Source organism: Sapajus apella, unplaced genomic scaffold (genome assembly GCF_009761245.1).
Source record: "Sapajus apella isolate SASKATOON/1434 unplaced genomic scaffold, GSC_monkey_1.0 scaffold27, whole genome shotgun sequence".
Lineage (NCBI taxonomy): Eukaryota > Metazoa > Chordata > Mammalia > Primates > Cebidae > Sapajus > Sapajus apella.
Window position 1 is genome coordinate 8937041 of NW_022436967.1, and position 21161 is coordinate 8958201.

Consider the following 21161-nt stretch of genomic DNA (forward strand, 5'->3'; position numbering starts at 1 on the left):
TTCTCCTACCCACTCTTGTAACAGAATTTTATGTTTTATAATAGTAATAATAATTATTAAAAATTAGGTAACCTAATTTAAATGAGGCTTTATTTATCAACTATTAGAAATTAGGTAGCCTAATTTAAATGAGGCTTTACTGGACATCTGTTTTTGTGTTAAAAGGACAGTATTGAAATTTGTGAGTCCTAAGTACTTTTCAGCTTTAATATTTGCTTTTCTATCTGACCTTCACAGTAAATTGATAGTGCAAAAATAATTTAAGGTATGCAACTTCAGAACACAGAGTTTTTAAATCTCACCTTGGTTTAAATAACACAAGTCTCAGTTCTATATCCAAAACTCTTGGGGCTAGATGTGTTTAGTAATTCTAAATTTGTCAAGTTTTATAAGGTTAATTTGATGCATATATTGTGTATTGTGTAATTCTCACAGTAAGATCGGCACTTCATATAGTAATCAAACCTTAATATATATGCAGCAAAATGTATGCATATCACTCTAAGCTAGATAAACACTATAAATAGCAATACATTGGTTCAGGACTGGTAGGTTATGTTTAAAAAAAATAGTTTTCCAAAAGATTTGTGATTTTGATGCTTTTTGGATTTCAGAGTTGTGGATGATAGATTGTGTACTTGTAGTATATATTCATGATACATTTAATAAAACATTGTTTTTAAAGATCTTAGTTCTGTGCGAAATCTTAGCTAATTTTCTCAAATTTTACAGTGCAAATATGTTAGAGTTGGACACCAGTAAGAGAATATTTTCTGTTCACCTATATAAACATGCATTAGCAAAAATGCAGAATGGAAGCTATAAAAATATCTTATAATCCACGTAAAATGACCTTTAAAATGAACATTAGGTTGGTGAGAAAGTAATTGCATTTTGCCATTCCTTTGGTTAAAAGTGCAACAACTTTGGCATCAGCCTAATAATATGAATTGCAAAAGTAATAAAATCATAGTAAAAATATTAGCTGTGGAATGCATATCTAGTTAAGATATAAATATCAATAATATTTTATGATAATATCATATAATATTATGACATTTATACACATGAATAGATTTAAAAATCTATGCTCTTTTCAGACGCAGAAATTCCCAAGCTACAGTTTTCGCCTCTTACTTAAAGTGTTCTATTCCTCCACTTTCCTATTTGCCATGCAGCTGCTATGATCCCCTTGTATATTATTAATCAGTTATTTTCTATCAGGACAAATACCTGCATATGAGGACCTTTTCATGCAACCTTAAAAAAGGATTCAGCCATGTTTAAATATTCCTAACCTTTGGGCATAATAAAGACCTTGCCATTGCTAATAAATACCAATTGTTATCATAAATACATATGAAATGAAACAATTAAAATATAAAATCATTTTAAAAACTACACTGTGGACTACTGTGGAAATTACTGCAAACTCAGGAACAAATACCACCGGATCTAAATAATGATCCCCACAGTGGTTTTTGGAGTTCACAACACACAAAAATGCTAATTATTTTTGGTTTTAGCAATCCAATTTTCTTTTTATTTTGCCACAATTTCTATGGAAGTAAGTTAGATCTAAATAAACAATTATTTCTCCAGTTAATGCATGTTGATGACTTATAAAACTAAGTTATCCTCCAAAGAGTAGTAGGATGAGAACATAAAATCTCGTTGAAGATGTTACAGAAAATGAGTGATTTTATTATTGTTCTGGGTATAAATTAGAGTAAGAATAATTTTTAAATATATTAAGTCTTATAACAATGACACATTTAAAAGTACAGGTTATAAAATAAGTAGCTCTAAATCAACAAATAAAAAAAGTTTGCTGCCAAAGAATATCTTAACTTACAGAACTTAAAAATATACACCTTAGCTCTGGAGTATTTTAGTTTTTTTTTTTTTAAGAACTTAATGAACATGGTTAGAAATCAAGATATTATTTTGAAGTATACGTTTACTTAAAGCTAATTTAAGCATATTTACTCCTCATTGAGTAAAATATAAGAAAAAAGTATTTATTCAAATAGAAAAGTCAGAATTTGAGGGTTATAACTTATTTGCTGTCCTAGATGCCATTAAAAAAGCTGTCAGAAAACTCTGGTCATCGAAGATAAAATATTTTTTCAGTAGATGTTTTGGTTATGTAGCTAGCTTTTGGATTCAGGGTTCTTATACCTTAAAACAGCTGTTGCATCTTAAAAATATTTTTGGAATCATTTTTGCATCTATGAGATAGTGTAGCTCTGGTTGAAGGAAGAAACCCAACTAAAAGTGTCTTAGAACACTTTCAACCCTGTAGGATTACAATTCCATTTAGCCTTCAGATATTTATTTCCCGTATGATATAAAAGCTACATCTAAAAATCTAAGTAAGTAAATCAGAATAAATATATTTTGAAGTCAAGAAGCTTTTATTTTCAATAGTATAACCTGACAGTCTTTTACTTAGCATCTGAATAGTACCTGGCATAATACTTAGAATAGTATAGACAACAATGGTGTCTGATTGTATGCAGAAAATATGCTTGGTCTCAATCAGAGTTTAAATGTCAATCTCCAAAATGTAATGAGTTTCACAATTGATTCATCATGCAATTGTCCAGAAACAATAAGTATATAGAAAATTTTCTATATACTCTCTCTCAGACAAAGGAGTTAAAAGATGTTTCATGCAAGTTGAGTCTTTTCCTAACTTCAGAGATTTTTTATAAGATAACATCTCTTCTGAAGACAGATTGATAATAACTTATGACTTTGAGGTCTTAGGCCAGCCTATGATATTATTGCCAGTTCAAAGAAAATTGTCTTTTGAATGACGTGCAATCTAACCTTCAACACTAATCATTTAGTAGGCCTAGCTAGTGAGAGTTCAGGTATTAAGAATACCCAGATTTCAGATGCTATTCTTTTAACTCCCTCTTCTTGAAAAACCACTTTATGTTTTAAGATTCATACCCAAACTCTATTAAAAAACGAAGGGTGAGTCAATGAACTTTGTTTTATGTTTCCATATTGAATTCTGTATATAAACACAGCAAGAATAAAACTTAGAAACATATTATGAATGTTTTATGGTCATTCAAAATCTATTTAATATAGTGAAAAAAATAGCCTATGTTTTTACAAGGTGGAAATTTATACAGCAAAAGTATATTTTTGTGTTTTAGTCAGTGTTTAAGAAAATCTTGCAAAATTGAAGATGTATAACCTTCCATCTAGACACTTGATTTAAAAATAATATTAAAGTATCACTTCACAGAACAAGTTTTCTCACTTGCATATGCATGTGATGATGGCAGATGGAGAAATGTCTAATGAAACCACTGATTAAAGACCAACTTCAAGGGTATTTGAAAGAAAGATACTTTAAAATATATAGATCTTAATTATTTTAATGTCTACTTCCAAAAGAAATCCAAAAGTCTCTGTCTTCGCATGTTTTCATTGAAGAGAGTTCTATTTTAATAAGAAATATGCATATATCCTTTTTAATGATTAATATAATTTTCTTCACAAATGGAGTGATAGAATTCTGACTAGTATTATATTTGCTTTACATTTCTTTTTAACACGTCTTTAGCCATAAATATTGGCAAACAAAGCTATTCATATTGACTAAAACATTTCATATACAGCTTCAAATATTTTGAGACAAAAATTCATCTAAAGGATTTGCTTCCTTTTTTAAAAATATATTAACATTTCCCTGTTAACTTATTTATTTATATCTTGCTTGATTGCTTTATTTTCAAGAAAGTGTCATACTATAAAGAGTACAATTACCTTCAATAAAAAATAACACAGCATGAGGATAAATTGCAACTATATCAATAGGAATTAGTAACTAGTATAGAAATACTATTCTTGCCTAGGGCAATAGTTATGGTTGAATTGAGTAGAAAATCCAAAGCAAGAAAAGAAAATCTGAATTCTAGTTAAATACTGTGGGAAAATAGAATTAAAAATAAAACTTTATCCCAGTTCAGAAATCCTCTGCAGAAAGGTAGTAGAGAAAAAAAAAAAAAAAAAACTTTTTATTATTGTACATGTAAACTTTACACTAGACTGTAATGAGCATCACAGGCAATCTGCTAGGAGATTACAAAAACAGAAATCTCAGTCTTATTAATAGCCAAGAAGATACAACCCGTTACCTATATGTTTTCAAAATACGAATTAACTTGCTCTCCAGTGAGAGGACTTGAAAACATCATTAACCCATTCTAAGTTTACCTGGTAATTAAAATGGCTAACTCTGTTAGCTAAATAGTTTTATCTGAAAATACACACACACACATACACATGCATACACACACACATTTTCTTATGACAGTAGGTAGTTTTGCAACTTGGGGCAAGGTGGTCACCATGGAAATTAGGTTCCTATTCATCCCCTGAAACTGGCAGATAGGGGTGCTATCATCCTGGATGGTTGTATGTTAAAGAGATTGCTCCCAGGTTCTTAAGAAAGACATTATTGGGTCATAAAAGGCCAACAGACAAAGGCCTATGTAGTCTTTAGAAGGATTTATATGCATTTCGAAGAGTTGGGAAAATACACATTTTCCAAGATAAAATCCTCTGAAAAAACAAAAAAGAGATAAAAATATTTCATTTCCAACAGGAAAAATTATACCTCTTATTTCAAACTACTAAGATTTATTTAAAAAAAATCATTAAAAGAGAAATATTGATTTTTTTTTTTTTTTCGAGATGCAGTCTCGCTGTGTCTCCCAGGCTGGAGTGCAGTGGCGCAATCTCTGCTCACTGCAACCTCGGCCTCTCAGGTTCAAGCGTTTCTCCTGTCTCACCTTTCCAAGTAACTGGGACTGCAGGGACGCGCTGCCACGCCCAGCTAATCGTTTGTATTTTAGTAAAGACAGGGTCGAGGTTTCACCATGTTGGCCAGGCTGGTCTAGATCTCCTGACCTGATGATCCACCCACCTCGGCCTCCGAAAGTTTTGGGATTAACAGGCGTGACCCACCACACCCGGCCTAATTATCATTTTTTTTAATTATAAAATCAAACTTGCAAAGCAAGTTTACTATGTCCCTTAATTCTTAAATATATGTAAATTTGGAAATGTATTCATTATTTCCACAAGAGCTGCTGTAAATGCCCAAGCGGTTCACCTGCTCACTGCCTAGAAAAGGCCAGATCATCAAGACAGGAATTGCAATGGCAAAAGAGTAATTCGTGCAGAGCAGACATTATGGGAGACCAGAGTTTTTATTGCTCAAATCAGTCTCTCCAAGCATTGGAGAACCAGAGGTTTTAAGGATCATTTGGCGAGTGTGGGCTTGGAAAGTGGGGAGTGCTGACTGATCGGGTTGAAGATGAAATCGTTGAAGTGAGTTCTTGCGGAGTTCTGGGTGGGATCGTAGAACTGGTTGAACCAGATTATCAGTCTGAGTGGTGTCATCTGCTCTATGGAAATGCAGGGTCTGCAAAAGATCTCAAGCACTAATGTTAGGTTTACAATAGTGATATTACTCCAAGGAGGAATTTGGGGAGGTCCAGACTCTTGCAGTGGGAGGCTGCATGGCCCCCAAACCTTGAGATATCCCATCTTGTAGCTAACTTGTTAGTCCTACAAAGGCAGACTGGTCCCCAGGCAAGAAAGAGTTTTTTGGGAAAGGGCTTTTATCTATTTTGTCTCAGGCTTTAAACTATAAATGAAATTCCTTCCCAAGGCCAGTTTGGCCTACACCCAGGAATGAACAGAAAGTTTAGAGGTTAAAAGGAAGATGGGGTCAGTTAGGTCTGATCTCTTTCAGTGACATAATTTTCTCAGTTATAATTTTGCAAATGTAGTTTCAATGCTATCCTTAATTTAAACACTGTCAAATTTATTCTGTTCATTGGATATTTAAATACAGATCCAAAGATCCTTTGCAGTTTATGAATTTTCCTTCACCATATTCAAGAAGACTTATGTTAAGGAATTATGGGGGAAAAAAGGAAGCCGTCCCTTGTAATTATTGATTTCTGAGATTTGAACTGATTAGTAGTTCATTTGGGGACCAATCTAATCAAGTCTTAGAGATTGTGAACTGAGTAGATTTTCCAGGAGGTACTTTGCTGATGAAAGTGAGGTTAGACGTTCAATTCTTAATGAAAACTGAAGAAATATTAGATATCTATAAGTTAGTTTCATTTATCTTACAAATAAAATAGCAACCCTGATTATTTAATGCACTTTTCATAGATGAGACGATGACTAGTACCTACATTTCTTAACTGAGCAGTATTTCCTCATTATACCACATCGCCCCTTCATCGACGTACATTCCTGATACTACAGTAGTCATCCCCATTATCAGGTGATATGGTCCAAGAACCCCTAGTGCATGCCTGAAACCTCAGGTGGTACCGAATCCTGTATACACTATGTTTTTTTCCTATACATACAAACCTATGATGAAGTTTAATTTGTAAATTATGCACAGGATGTGATTAACAACAATAATAATAAAATAGAACAGTTATAACAGTATAGTAAAATAAAAGTTATGTGATACGGTCTCTCTCTCTCTCTGCCAAAATTATGTACTGTACTTACTCTTCTTCTTCCTGAATCTGGGTAGCCATTCCTTGCTTCCAATAACTGGGTTAGTGACACTCATTTCAGGTAATTCTTTGCTGAAGTCTGTGTACATTCAATGCTCTCTGGAAAAACACCTTGCTACCAATTGGAACATGCTGTCTGTTCATGTCTTCTCCTCATAAATTTAATGCTGGTTCCATTTTAACTAATTATTTATCATGCACTTTGGTTTAACATTTGCAATTTGAAGCCTGACAGCAAAACTAGAAAAACTTTCTTTATTCTTCTTCACAATTCTATAGATAGAAGATTCTTACGGTAGCAACCTCTGCACAGGATTTTTCTTTCTTTCTTTCTTTGTTAGTCAAGAACTTTTGGACAGACACGGTGGCTCTGTAATCCCAGCACTTTGGGAAGCACAGTCAGCTGGATCACCTGAGGTTGGGAGTTTGAGAACAGCCTGGCCAACACGGTGAAATGCCATCTCTACTAAAAAAAAAAAAAAAAAATTAGCCAGGCCTGGTGGTGCACATCTGCAATCCAGCTACTAGGGAGGCTGAGGCATGAGAATAGCTTGAACCTGGGAGATGGAAGTTAGTGAGCCAAGATCATACCACTGCACTCCAGCCTGGGCCACAGAGCAAGACTCCATCTCAACAAACAAACAAACAAAAACCCTTTCTACTTTTTACCTAAAGGAAGCACTTTAAAAATTCTCTTCAGCACTCCAAATTGCATCACCCCTCTTGCACTTTGGGACCATTATTAAGTAAAATGTGGGTTACTTGACACAAGCACTGCAATCCCTAATCATCAAAAGGGCTGCTAAGTGGCTGATGAGCCAGGAGAGTGCATATGTGGCTACACTGGACAAAGGGTTGATTCAGGTCCTGGGCAGGACAGAATGGGAAGCACAAGATTTCATCACACTAATCAGAAAGGTGTACAAATTAAAACATATGTATTCCTTTATTTCTGGGACTTCTCATTTAATACTTTTGGACTGTGGTTGACCATGAGTAACTGAAGCAGTAGGACACAAAATCACAAATAAGGGGGAATTACTGCATATCTCTTAACCCCTCACATAACCCCAAATGGAATCACAAGTTTAATGTTCAATGCATTGAAATAACTCTATAGAACTGAATAATAGCTTAGTATATTCTGTGACAACGTATTCAAGAGTTTTAACATATCGTTCCATTCTCAGAATTTTCCCACTAGTCAAAATTCTTAGAATTTCTCTCCGGAATATATTATTCTTTTTTAGTTTTTATGATCTGCAATGAGTTCAGGAGCCATGGCCTTTGATGTATATGCAGACTGCCTAGCAAGATTTAAGTTTTTAGGCATATTTAATATGATATGTTATTATATATGCACATGTGTATTTACATAAAATATCACTAAAAACATCAAAGGTTATTTATTGGGAGAAGGGTGAAGAGATAAAAGAAACAGTGAAAGCATATCAAAATAACTTTCTTCAATGCAACAGCATTCCTCCGGATCTGTATTAATGGTGCAACACCGCTGGGCCATAGCTGGCTGCAGTGCTTAAGTGAGGATATGATATGGATTTGCTAAAAGTACTTCAGTTTGAAATAGGTTCTGTAATTCCTAGTTATTGATAGTATAGTTTGTAACATTATTTTTATTCAACTCTGACCAATGGAAAATTAAAACAACTTTGATCACTTTGGAAATTCTAGGCTTGGCTTTTCATTTGTAACTATCAATTATTTAAAGAATAGTTTAAAAGGGCTCTTGGAGCTCTTTTTTGGGGGAAAATTACAGTAATTTAGGTAGTAAATGTGAATGATCCCAAGTCTTTAGTTCCATATGGAATAAAAATGCTTTATAAAACAGTCACATTGCCATCTACTGACAGCTTTTTATAAGAGAACCAACATTTTCTCATTAGCCCAACTGTCTGACTATGCACTTAAATGATCTATTACTTGACATCTGGCAGTACAAAAAAGGGGGGAGCATAGTGTATCCCTTACTCCATACCTCTACTTGAAATAATCTCGCCATTCACAGCAACCATTTCAAGCTATTCAATGTTTCACTTTCATATGCTATAATTAGATACATTTATTAATGGCATTATTGCATAGTATTTCATAGCTGGTAAAACTGTTTTTAGGAAAGTGACTACAGAGGGTATGTTAATAAATCTGCCCTGCATGTACAGTACATTGGGACTTGCTAATAGGATTTTCATAATAACAGCATTTATCTCACAGCACATTTTATAATACCAATCACTATATAACAGCAGTGTCGCTATTACATTATGTGAAAAATAGGATTTGTGTTAAGTGCATGCATTCTAACCTGAAACACAAAAGTACAATGGTGCTTGAATTACTTCTGCATCAAACCATTTGCTTTCACATCCTTTTTTTTAGAAACTTTTTTGCTTCTGCCAGAGTTGATATAAAAAACACATCTAGTGCTATTATAAAAAGATCAAAAATTTACATCTGTACTTCCAATGAACTAGTAGCTCTAAAGTGCAGCATCCCGATTAACAGTAACTATGACCTTATGGATGGTAATAACCAAGTCTTACTATAGTTAGTAGTGATCAGCTCACATACCAAATGCAATTCACTTCCCAATTTAATTCTTAGAACTGTTATTAAGTATCTTTCTTCCATTTTCCAAGACTCAGAGCATACAATTAAACTTGAATTTTAAGTTACAGTATTATCTTTCCACAAAAGTCATGAGTACTTATATCAGTTTTTCAGATAACCACATGCTGTGCATGTTTTATAACTTGAAAAAAAGGAAAAAGAACATACACACATTTTGGCCAGTCATAATAATAGCTTGCAAAATAATTAATCCACAAAAGCTGAGCTATGAGCCTTTTGAAATGATAACTATGTAACTCAGTTGCTCATAATCTTTGCAAACAGCGAGGACTTTCTTTTAATCTCAAATTGCTTAGAATAGCTTAAATATATTTAAAATTGATTTAGGAGACATATAGTTAGCTTATTGTTTCACATGTTTTTACCTGAAATTAATAAATGAATGGAGAACATACATTATTGCAGAATTGAAAGCCATGTACTATTCAAGTAGGGCACACCATCATATATTTTGTCATAACTGGCTCTACCTGGATTTATTATGAAACAGAGTGAGTTAAAGGTTTCCTTGACTGAAGATCCAAGAAAGCAGAACATTCTGCTCTGAGAACTCCAGCTGAGTTTGAATAAGAAATCATTCAAGAAGAGATGAAAGGCCTAGATTTTGCTGCCTTTCAACTAGTTCTAAATTAATGTTAAAGATTTTTGCTACATTTCCTGACCTTGCAAAATAGAGTATTTCCAAATGATAATTCAGTTATAGTCACTATTCAAAAAATCAAGATAGAAAGACATTTAGGCTTTCCTTTCCCCTCATGCAATTCACTTAATGCAAAAAGAAAATGTGTAGATTATAGAACAACTCCATTAAAAGAACTGATTTATTTCATATAAACTCTATACTGAATTTTTGTACTTAAACTATATATTTTTTTACTTTATACTGTGTATTTCATATTAAAACTATTATATTTGGAATATAAAAGTATTTTAAATTCAATATTACAGTTAACCACAAAAGCAAAAATACCAAGGAAATCAAAACAACAGAAAATTTTGTGGTGACAGACAGAAGTTTGAACTGGTAAGAGTGAGTGTTGACTTTAAATGGGCAGAAGTCAGCCCATAAAAAAATAGAAGCGGTCTATGTGAGCTCTGCTTCTGTTTCTCTCCAGAAACTATATTAAAACAAAAGGTGCCTGTCCTCACCTATGAGGATTCAGAGCTCTGATACAAAGTATCTTCAAGAATAAAATTAGAACAGCAAAGGCATCCTGTGCTTATGGGTAGCTGACATAATGTGGAAAAAATTTGGAAAGCTACTTTCCTACACCTTCTCCTTCAAACTCCCTGAATGGTGGATTAGTACCTATTGCAGAGATACTAATTCTAAAGCTAAATTTTCTTGGGAGTCAAGGGGTGAAACAAAAAAGGATTTGCTTAATGGGGTCAGCCATTATTAATGGTTTATTGATGACTGGGGTTTTCCCCCCTGGGGCTCATCCATCTACCTTTTCCCAAAAATTCCTTTAGCGCATTAGAGTTGATACTTTATTTCTGATTTTCATAAGCATTGACAGAGTTGCTTTTATTCCTAAGGGAACATAAACTCCTAGATACAAATAACAAGACACTTGAGAAGGACACTACTGCTTTTGTCAGAAGTAGAGTTACTAAAACATATTTATCAAGATTTAAAACTAGCCAGATAAACTAAAGAAGAAATGGGAAGATATTATAAAGATGCAGCAAGAGTAGGAAAAAATACAAAATAAATAGAACATATGATATACAGTAGATGAATAAAATAGGTAGAATTAAGTTATATGGATAGAAATGAGAAATGTATTAGTAAATTGGAAGATCGGTCCAAGAAAATTTCTCAGAGACAGAAATAATTAAAAAAATATAAAAGATGAAAAGATAAGCTAAGAAATAGGGAGATTAGAGACCAAAGTGCTAATACTTAGATAACATATTTATTTCAAAAACATAAGAAATAAAAATGAAGAGTGGTACTCAAAGTAATAATGAATATACATTTCCCAGATTATTTTTAATAAAAGATATCCCTGTTTGAAAGGATCCTGAAAGTGCTAAAGAGAAATGATGAAGAAAACTCATATTTATATTTTGCAGGGGAATTATAGAATATCAGAAAGTGCAGAAGGCTTAAATAGAAAGAGTGCATGATAAGCAAGCCTCAGGGTGTGAATGACATCAGAGCTGCAAGCAAGGTGCCAAGAGTTAGCGCTAACGATTGTGTAAAGAAAACTTATGAAAATCATGAAAATAAGATCGAGAGACTATAGAAACATTGTTTATCAAGCTCACTCAAAGATTATTTCATCATCTAGGGTAATGCATTTTTGTTTGAATTTTACTATTAATTAAAGTGTTGAGACTTTCAAAAGTTGTACATTAACTCCTTATTATTTGATAAAGAGGTAATACTCATTTTAAAAGCCTAACCTCCAACATATGGTTTTTACTGTTCTTTCAGGCATTAACCAATACTATATTTAAACTTTAAAATACTATAAAATCCCAGTTCCTAAAATGCTTTGGGAAACAGCTTTGCTCCTTTACTGGTTCAATCATTAATGAGTTAATAAATCTTTGAGAAACATCCATTTCATATTTGTATTTCAGTAATTTTAACTTGTGAAAATTATGCTTTGGCATCTGGAATCTGGAAGTGATATTTTGTAAGAAAAGATATTTACAGAATCTTTTGTATGTCTACATCTTCCATAATCCGGAATATTTTTCTTGAAAAAAACTATGCTTAAGATCTATGGGAATGATATTTGTTCCTTCTATAGGAATTTGTAAAGATTAAATAAAATAATACATATAGAGTACTTACCACAATACATGACTGAATGAGCACTCAACAAATGTCAATATTGTAACTTTCACTCTTAAAAATGACCAAAAGAAATATGTAACTTTGCCTAAAAACCATTTATGTAGCAACATAGACTTGGAAAAATTCAGATCCTTAGGAGCCAGAGAGAAAGCTTTAGAAATCTCTGTGGCATATTTATGTTTTTTTTTCCTGCACCTATATATACTTTGATATTTAATAAAAATAGTATTGAGTATGAATTATTTACTTATAGTTGAACACTTTGAAATTATCCAGTTAAATATCTGTCAGGCACCAAAAAGCATGTGATATCTGTTGTCTTGTTTAGTTTCTATTGAAGCTTAAATGTATTAAGTAATGTCTCTGGCTGTTCCAGAAGAGTTCTCATTTCTTTGGCTCGCAAATTAGAAAGTTGGTAATTTTAAAAGCTTATTTTATGAAGAAAGGAAGAATTCAAGTTTCCAGAAAATACAAAGAAATCAGAATTGTAGCACAAAAAAAAAAAAAAAAAAAAAGAGTTAAAGATTGCATTAGCTTTAGGAAATTTATCAGGTAGATATTACAGTGAAAAGGTCAAACTAAAGAAAGAAAGTCCGCTTCACGTGTGTGTGTGTGTCTATGTGTGTTTTCAAAGAATATTTGAGTCTTTTGCTTCTCAGGTAACATAACTATTATGTGTTTATTCAAATGGATTTTTTCTTTCAGGTTAAAATGTTTTAAGGCATATAAGTGTAGTTAAATGGATATTCCAAAATTACACTACTGGCATTTCTGAAAACTGCTTTAATATTGAGAATACAATGCAAATGGTACAATATGTAACCGTAACTGATGTGAAATTACCAAGCAAAAATCATGTCTGGTTTTATTTCAGCATGGAACAGTGAACATTTTTAGTGACTAAATCTTAAACATTAATAAAACCAGAAAGAAACTCAAAGAGCAGAGGAATAGAGTATAATCCTACTTTTAGATGGATAGATTATATGATTATACATTGACATAGATAATACATGCATGTAGATGTGTGTATATATACATAGGTAATAGATAGATATTTATGTCACACTATTAATTCCTGAATAGATACAAGATGAAATAAGACAATTAGTGTTGCTAGCCTTTTCAAGCATGTTTTTCTATACTTTTACTCCCATAAGGTGAAAGTCTACTTTGATTTAGATAAAATATTAAATGAAAGGCAGAGAAAAAGTGTCTCTTTGATGCAAAGTAATTTTTTGGCATACTAAGTGAAAACATTGGTAAACAAAATTGGGCCACATTTCAGAATAAGAAACAAGAAAACAGAACTAAGATACAGGCATATCTTGGCGATATTACCATTCGGTCCCAGGCCACTGTAATAAAGCAAATATTGCAGTAAAGTGAGTCACACATTTTTTGTTTGTTTGTTTTTCAATGCATATAAATTTTATGTTGGCATCACTCCTAATGAGAAAGCCAGGCACTGACTTCTCCTTTTTAGTTAGAAAAGTTTGAATGGCATCTTCTTTCAATAGAAAGCTGTTTCTTCTACATTAAAAAACTGTTTAGTGTAATTATCTTCCTCAATGATCTATCCTAGATCTTCTGGATAACTGGCTGCAGCTTCTACATCAATAGTTGCTGCTTCTCCTTGCACTTTCATGTTACATTATTTCCTTCAGCATTATGAGCCAATATCTGCTAGCTTCCAACTTTTCTCCTGCGGCTTCTTCACCTCTCTCAGCCTTCATAGAATTGAAGAGAGCTAGGACTTTGCTATGGACTAGGCTTTTACTCAAAGGAATACTGTGGTTGGTTTGATCTTCAATCCAAACCACTAAAACTGTTTATATCAGTAATAAAGCTGTTTCACTTGATCATTCATGTGTACGCTGGAGTAGCATTTTTAATATCCTTCAAAATTTTTTTTCTTTGCATTCACAAATTGGCTAACTGTTAAGAGGCCTAGACTTTGGCCTACTTTATTTTTTGATATGCCTTCTTCACTAAGCTTAATCATTTCTACCTTTTCATTTAAAGTGGGAGATATGTGATTCTTCATTTCATTTGAACACTTAGAGGACACTGTAGGGTTATCAATGAGCCTGATTTCAATACTGCTATATATCAGGAAATAAGGAAGTCCAAGGAAATGAAGAGAGACAGAGGAACAACCACTCAATGTAGCAGCCATAACACACAAACATTTATTGATTAAGTTCGGTGACATAAGAGCATGGTTCATGGCACCCCAAAACAATTACAATAGTAACATCAAGTATCATTGATATTATTTGCATATTTTTCCCCTCCAAATCCTATGTTGAAATGTGATCCCAAATGTTGGAGATGGGGCCTAGTGAGAGGTGTTTTTGTCATGGTAGTGAATCCTTCTTGAATGGCTTTGTGTCCTCCCTGCAGTTATGAGTTTACATGAGATCTTTTTGTTAAAAAGAGTCTGGCTTACCCCACTCTCTTGCCCCCTACCATGAATTAAAGCTCCTGAGGGCCTCACCAGAAGCAGATGCTAGTGCCATGCTTTTTGTGCAGCTTGCAGAACTGTTAGCTAAATAAGCATCTTTTCTTTATAAATTACTGTATTTGTCCATTCTCATGCTGCCAGGAAGAAATACCTGAGACTGGGTAATTATAAAGGAAAGAGGCATAATTTACTCAGTTCTGCAGGGCCAGGGAGGCCTCAGGAATCTTACAATCATGGTGGAAGAAGAAGCAAACACGGCCTTCTTCACATGGTGGTAGCATGAAGTGCTGAACAAAAGGGGGGAAACCCCTCATAAAATCATCGGATCTCGTGGCAACTCAGTCACTATTATGAGAAACGTGGGGAAGTAACTGCCCCTATGATTCAATTACCTCCCACCAGGTCCCTCCCACAATACATGGGGATTATAAGAACTACAGTACAAAATGAGATTTGAGTGGGAACACAGCTAAATCATATCAATTACCCAGCTTCAGATATTCCTTTATGGCAATGCAAAATGAAATAATATAATCACCGATACCAGATCATCATAACAGATATGTTAATAATGAACTATCAAAAATATGGTGAGAATTACCAAAATGTGCAGAGGCACAAAGTGAGCACATGCTTTTGGAAATATGGCATGAATAGACTTACATGATGCAAGGTTGCCACAAACCTTCAACTGTAAAACATGCGGTATCTGTAAATTACAAAAAAGCAAACAGCAACAAAGGAAGTATACCTGAATCTCTTCAACATTATAGTTATGACATCATTTGTTTATGGAGACCAGATTTAACACATCAACTGAAACCTCACATGGCAACTGTTAAAGTGACAGAGAAAGCACCTGCTTCTAGTTGTAGTCAATTCTAGAAAAACATTTTTGTGAAGGTCATAAATATGCTTCACATTCTATTTCAGTAACATATTTATATTGTTATTGTATTTGAATTATAATTCATTTGCATGTTCTCCATTGTCAAAATGAATTTCAGATTTAGATAGGAAAAAAAGAAATTACTTGCTGTGGAAAAAATAAATCTTTAGTATTTAATTGGATATATAATGATAATATCTGTAAAACTAATAGCAAAATTCAAATATGCTTTTATTGAAAAGTTCTTTAGCACTCGCTTTTATCATGTCTCATTTTCTCTGATGTACTAGACCTAAATTGCCACTTATAATGTGTGATGAACATACAGAAACTTACATGTTGCCTTTTGTTTTATCTAGAAGCAAGTAGATTGTACAAATAGGCTTGATTGCTCTGTGATAGAAAATGTGACCATCTGTAACAATTCATATTGTGAACTTATTACATAGATAATTATTATGATTAGTGTTACAATTCAGCAATCAGAAATCTGTACAGGATCCAAAGGAACACAGCAGGATAATACTCTATCTAAATGGGCTCAGGAAAAATGCAATTTATTTGACACACTCCACAAGAGAGGCAGAATCAATTGGACATATAACGTAATCATTTTTCTCTCCCTCAGCAGCTTGGCACAGGAGCCAGCATCATGCATGGAAGGGAGTATGCCATACAGAACCATGGTTATCGCATCTGCATGAGAATAGATCAACCCTTGGGTGCACTCAAAGTATTACTGGAGCTTCCTTCATTCAGACAGGACAGGTTTTCCTAAAGATGCTCTCCTTTTATATCACACAGGACACACATTTCACCTTCAAGTGCTATCTTCATGTCACTCACTTAGGAAATTAAACTTCCTCATTTCTCTACCTCTACTTGGTTTCAAACGCAGCAATAACAGTTGGATTAAACTATATATTTTGCAAGAATAATCTAACCTCCCTCCTTGCATTCTTCGTGACTGACCTATGATCTATTCTTTGAAAACCAGTAAATCATATTCTGAGAATTATAAGCTTATTTAAAAATGTTTAACACTGAATGGTCTTCTGAGCTTGAAAGACATGAAAACTTTTACTACCATGCTGATAAAATATGTAATTGTTCAATTTCTGAAAAGCTGTTGCATTGTCTCTAGTTAATCCACATCTGCTAGATTAAATAAGATATGGCATAAGGGAGCTTGGTGGGAGGTAGAGAAGGGGAAGGCAAAGGAGTCCTAAAGACATGCAGGTGGAAAATTGTTATCCCAAACATCTGGACCTATTTACTAGGTACTTGCCACCCTGGGCTAGATACATGCTCCATTTACAAAGTCCCTTACTAGAAAACACATTTTTTAAAAAAGGAATGTCTTATTGCATAAAATACCCAAATATGAAAATATTAACTTTCAAAAATAATCAAATATGTAATCATTAAGATGGAGCATCATTTTTTGCCACTTAATGGAAAATTAAAAGGATATGTAAGTGATCAATACAAGTTTTTGAAGAAATATTAATTTCAATATTTATTTTTTATTCCTAAGCTCTGTATTCACAAAAAAATGACATTAAAATAGAACTTCATTATATACCATTCTCTTCAAGATATTTTATACATATTTACTGTCTGTTTGGTGCCACATATTCCAGGCACCATTTTATTAAAATTATTTATGTAGTTAAGGAGTGAGTGATTATATATCATGTCACTTCTTGGTTTTCCTTTTTTCTTTATAGAACATATTAATTTTGAATGCACATGGCATACTTTTTATAGGTATAAAAAGAACTGACAAATGCAAAACATGACTGCTTCCATAGCCGTTTGCTTTCTCCATTTGGAAGATACTAAATATAAATGTGCCTTTTGTTTTCAAAAATATTCTATTGACATTTTCTTTGGTTTTTATTTTTGTAAAAATCATACTATTGTTGAAAATAGTATGAATCTTTCATCAAAGCAATATTCTTGTTTTCCCGTATTCCAAATCGTCAGTCTCCAGAGTTAACCAAATTCAAAATTTTTACCTGTTTCTTCTTTTACTTACTTTTGTATTTTCTAAATCACATTCATATTCTGTTCTTTCTTTAGTATTTAGTCCTACATAGTATCTAAGGGCCTCCAAAAGTGGAAAGTAGAAGAGAAGAATTGGCCTTTTGTAACCTGCCTTCTTCGTGTCAAAGCACATATACATAAACACATGCATAAACCTATACATATGCGCACACACACACACACACACACACACACATGCATACATGCTTTCTTCCAATATAATTATATAACGGTTTAAGTTAATATTTGCATTATTGTGACTATGCAAATATTATTTGTAGCTAAGCTAAGTAAAATATTCCATATAGTATCACTACATTATCATTACGTTTTATATTTTGCTCAACTCTTCATTGCCCTGGTGTTAATTTTTTCATTTGGTTCTTCTCCAGTGTGGCCATCAGTATTTCATTCACAATCAATCTCTACCTACTCAATGAATCAAACACATTCATGTACTCTTCAGTTTAAATTTCTTCGAGACGTCTCTCCTGAGATCTTCAGTACTCAGCTTCAATCTGAACCATGTGCTTTCTAGAATCATTGCTCACTGGTCAACCTGGAACTTTCTTCCCTTGACCATCAAATTGGGAATTTCTTTCATTCCTCATCCATGGGAAGTCCTTCTTTTCAGGGTCCTCATTCTCTTTCTTGTTTTTCTCATGCTACTAAACAGAGCACACACTCCAGTAGCTTACTGAGAATGTGTATGTGCATCAAAACCTTGAGTACATGAAAATCTTTTTCTTCAACCTTCACAAATCTTTCATAGTCTGGCTAAATATACATCATCTTGTCTTAGAATTTTTAAGACACTATTTCACATTCTTCTAGCTTTTAGTAAGTCTGAGGACATTTTATAGTATTTTTTTTTGTAGGTGACATGTTTTTGTTTATTCTTTCTTTAAGAATTTAGGAACTTTATACTCATTGTGAATTTTTAAGATGACTGTTGCTGGAGGTGTTTTTAAAAACCATTGCTCATAATATTCTTTGTATCCTTCTGAAAACTATTATTCAGTTATGAAACATTTGCATAAATTTAAAATATAAATTTTACTTCCTTTTTTGTTTTATTTTTCTGGAATTCGCCTTATTAGATGGTACTACTGAATGGATACTTCTAATCTGGATATGTTTTTTTCTACTGTATTTCCTTGTCTTTTGCTGTTTTAGCTTTCAGAAAAATTTCAATTTTTATCTTTATGCACAGACACAAAGATATTTTCTCTATATAGCATTCTCTATAAATTTTATTTCCCCTGAATTCATTTATTTATTTTTTCTTTGTTAAGACTTATTTTATGTAGATGCTTTCATCAAACATCTGATGATTCTTGTTCATCCCTATATATGTAAGAGAGAGGGACTAAAAGGAATTTTCAACTACCCTTACTTACAAATTCTGAAATTAAATGAAATAAACATATTTTGACTACCTAATCCACATTTTGTAAGCTTTCATAGTAAATATATAACTCGATGTATTTTCTTACCTGAAGAGATTATCCTAATTGAAAAAAAAAACATGAACAATTAAACACCACATGAGATGAAATAAATAAAATTTTCATTTTGTTTTGTTTTTGTTTCTTATCAGTTGGGAGCTATCAAATCTGGAGCACATGATTTACTCTTGCCTCTGAATATTAAAAAAAATAGACATCCAAGAAGACTATTTTTATATTAAGATTTATACATAAGATGAGGCTTTATATGATAATAATAAAACAGTGTGCAATTAGAGTGATATCTGTGATTGACTTTCTAACATTCTGGCTGCACTAAATGACTTATCTCTGCCAATATGGCTATCTTATTCCCTTTGACAGTGACTTGTTTAGCAGTGAGCATTCAAATTAACAAAAGTCCTGTGTGCAGTTTCAATTCTCCTTAGATAACATGGGATGAGATAGTCTCTTTGTCTGGATATTTTCATATTTTGATATTTTATCTGAATCTGCAGTATTCCTGCATCCAGAAGCACAAAGCCAAAATAGCCTCATATTTTTTAGTACATCATTGGACCAATAAGTCAAGAGTCCTGGATTAATTGTACATTACTATTGTATTAGATAATATTCTTTTATTGAATCAATTTGGGTCATGCATTCAGCTACAGGCATTTCAGCCAACACAATAAATTTCTTTATATTTAATATAAAGAACATATTCTCAAAGGACAACTTACTATAAGATCAAAAAAATACAGGAAGAAATTAAAATACTTGTACTAGTAAGTATAAATCCCATGTTGCTTTCAGTGCAAATAGCAAAGGTCTATTCACACTTTGTGGTACAATAAAACTAATTTAGTTAATTGAAGAGGTGACTATGAGAGTGTTTCGGGTTACAGCAGTGTTTCACTTTGTACATAAATTTGAAGATAAACAATTGAATAAAGATCCTTTCAGAAAGTTTTAAAGATGCGATCCTGTATATAAAATTTTAGAGGAAAGATTTTTAGATAGTAGGATTATTATAAAAGTAGTAATTTTGTTAACATTTTTAAAATAGAATCATTTTCTTTGGTTTTATTTAGTGCAATATAACTATCTTTAAGTTACTACTGAGACATGGATTATTTTTTGTCAATTTTTAAAGTGATTGCATTACTGTAATTTTACAAAAATTAAAATTAATTTTATTTTTAAAATTTTCAAATGATGCTTATGAATATTACTATATTTAATATCAAAACAGTTCTAAAATGAAATAAGACCATAGTACTATGATTGATATTATGCAGATCAAAAAATAATGCAGGAAGACATTTAAATACTTGTACTAATAACTAGAAATCTCTTGTCACAAGCCATGTTATCTGGTGATCATCTATTTCAAAGCTTGATAAGCTTCTATGATGCCCTCAGCACATTATAATGAGTATGACTAAAATATTCTTTTCAAAATAAATCTTAATACTAAAGACAATATTCTGCCTTCTGTTTGCTTCTTCATTTTCTTGTCAGGCGTAGATTAATTTTGAGAGGGAATCTGAAGGTAGATTAGATAGTAATCCAGCAAAAGCTATGCAGAACGGCGCATGTTTCAATTGCAGCAAATACATAGTCTTAAATAAAAACCCTATATTACTGTTAGCAACAAAATCACAGAGAGTAATATAGTAGAAATGCTGATTCTATATCCAGGAACCTGTCATCTTGAGGGATTTAACCATGGTAAAATTTAATATCAACCAATTTGGAGTTTTACTTAATATCTTCTTCCTAAAGAGTGGAAAATACAGTTTTGTGGGGAAATGACACTAAATATGTCTTTGTATATCGTAATATACACTCTATCAGTAAGGCTTTTATTTGAACCACAGGATATTGCCAAGAAATAACCATCTTGGGCCTACAAATGGCAATTTCATCTGATTCAATCTGGTATTTTTTGGCCATAATTTTTACTAAAAAAAAACTGAGAAAAGATGGAATAAGATCAAATTATCAGCTTAATTTACAGGATTTAAACTTTTTAAAATAATTCTTATATACACAATGAATAATTTTAATTTAAGTTTTAGTTTATGTCTCACTAAAGGAAGACTCATACCATAGAATCATAACCATAAGTTTAAAAAGCCTACTTAAGTACTTTCTTTCATATGGATGACAAGGTTTCTGTTAGAATGTCACATCAAAAAAGTATTTTGCAAAATTTAGTATGTAACACTAACACGAAAACATAAGAATGCAAGTGTTTATTTTA

The 21161-nt window shown here is 32.5% G+C and overlaps 1 long non-coding RNA gene across 1 annotated transcript; it reads right to left on the reverse strand.

Annotated features, from left to right (window-relative positions):
• Window positions 1–5575: 5575 nt before the first annotated feature.
• LOC116560772 lies at window positions 5576–17140 on the reverse strand. Its single transcript, XR_004273130.1, has 3 exons — window positions 17129–17140; window positions 13509–13511; window positions 5576–5655 (listed from the first exon to the last, which is right to left on the reverse strand). It is a non-coding gene; the product is annotated as an uncharacterized LOC116560772 (long non-coding RNA).
• Window positions 17141–21161: the final 4021 nt, after the last annotated feature.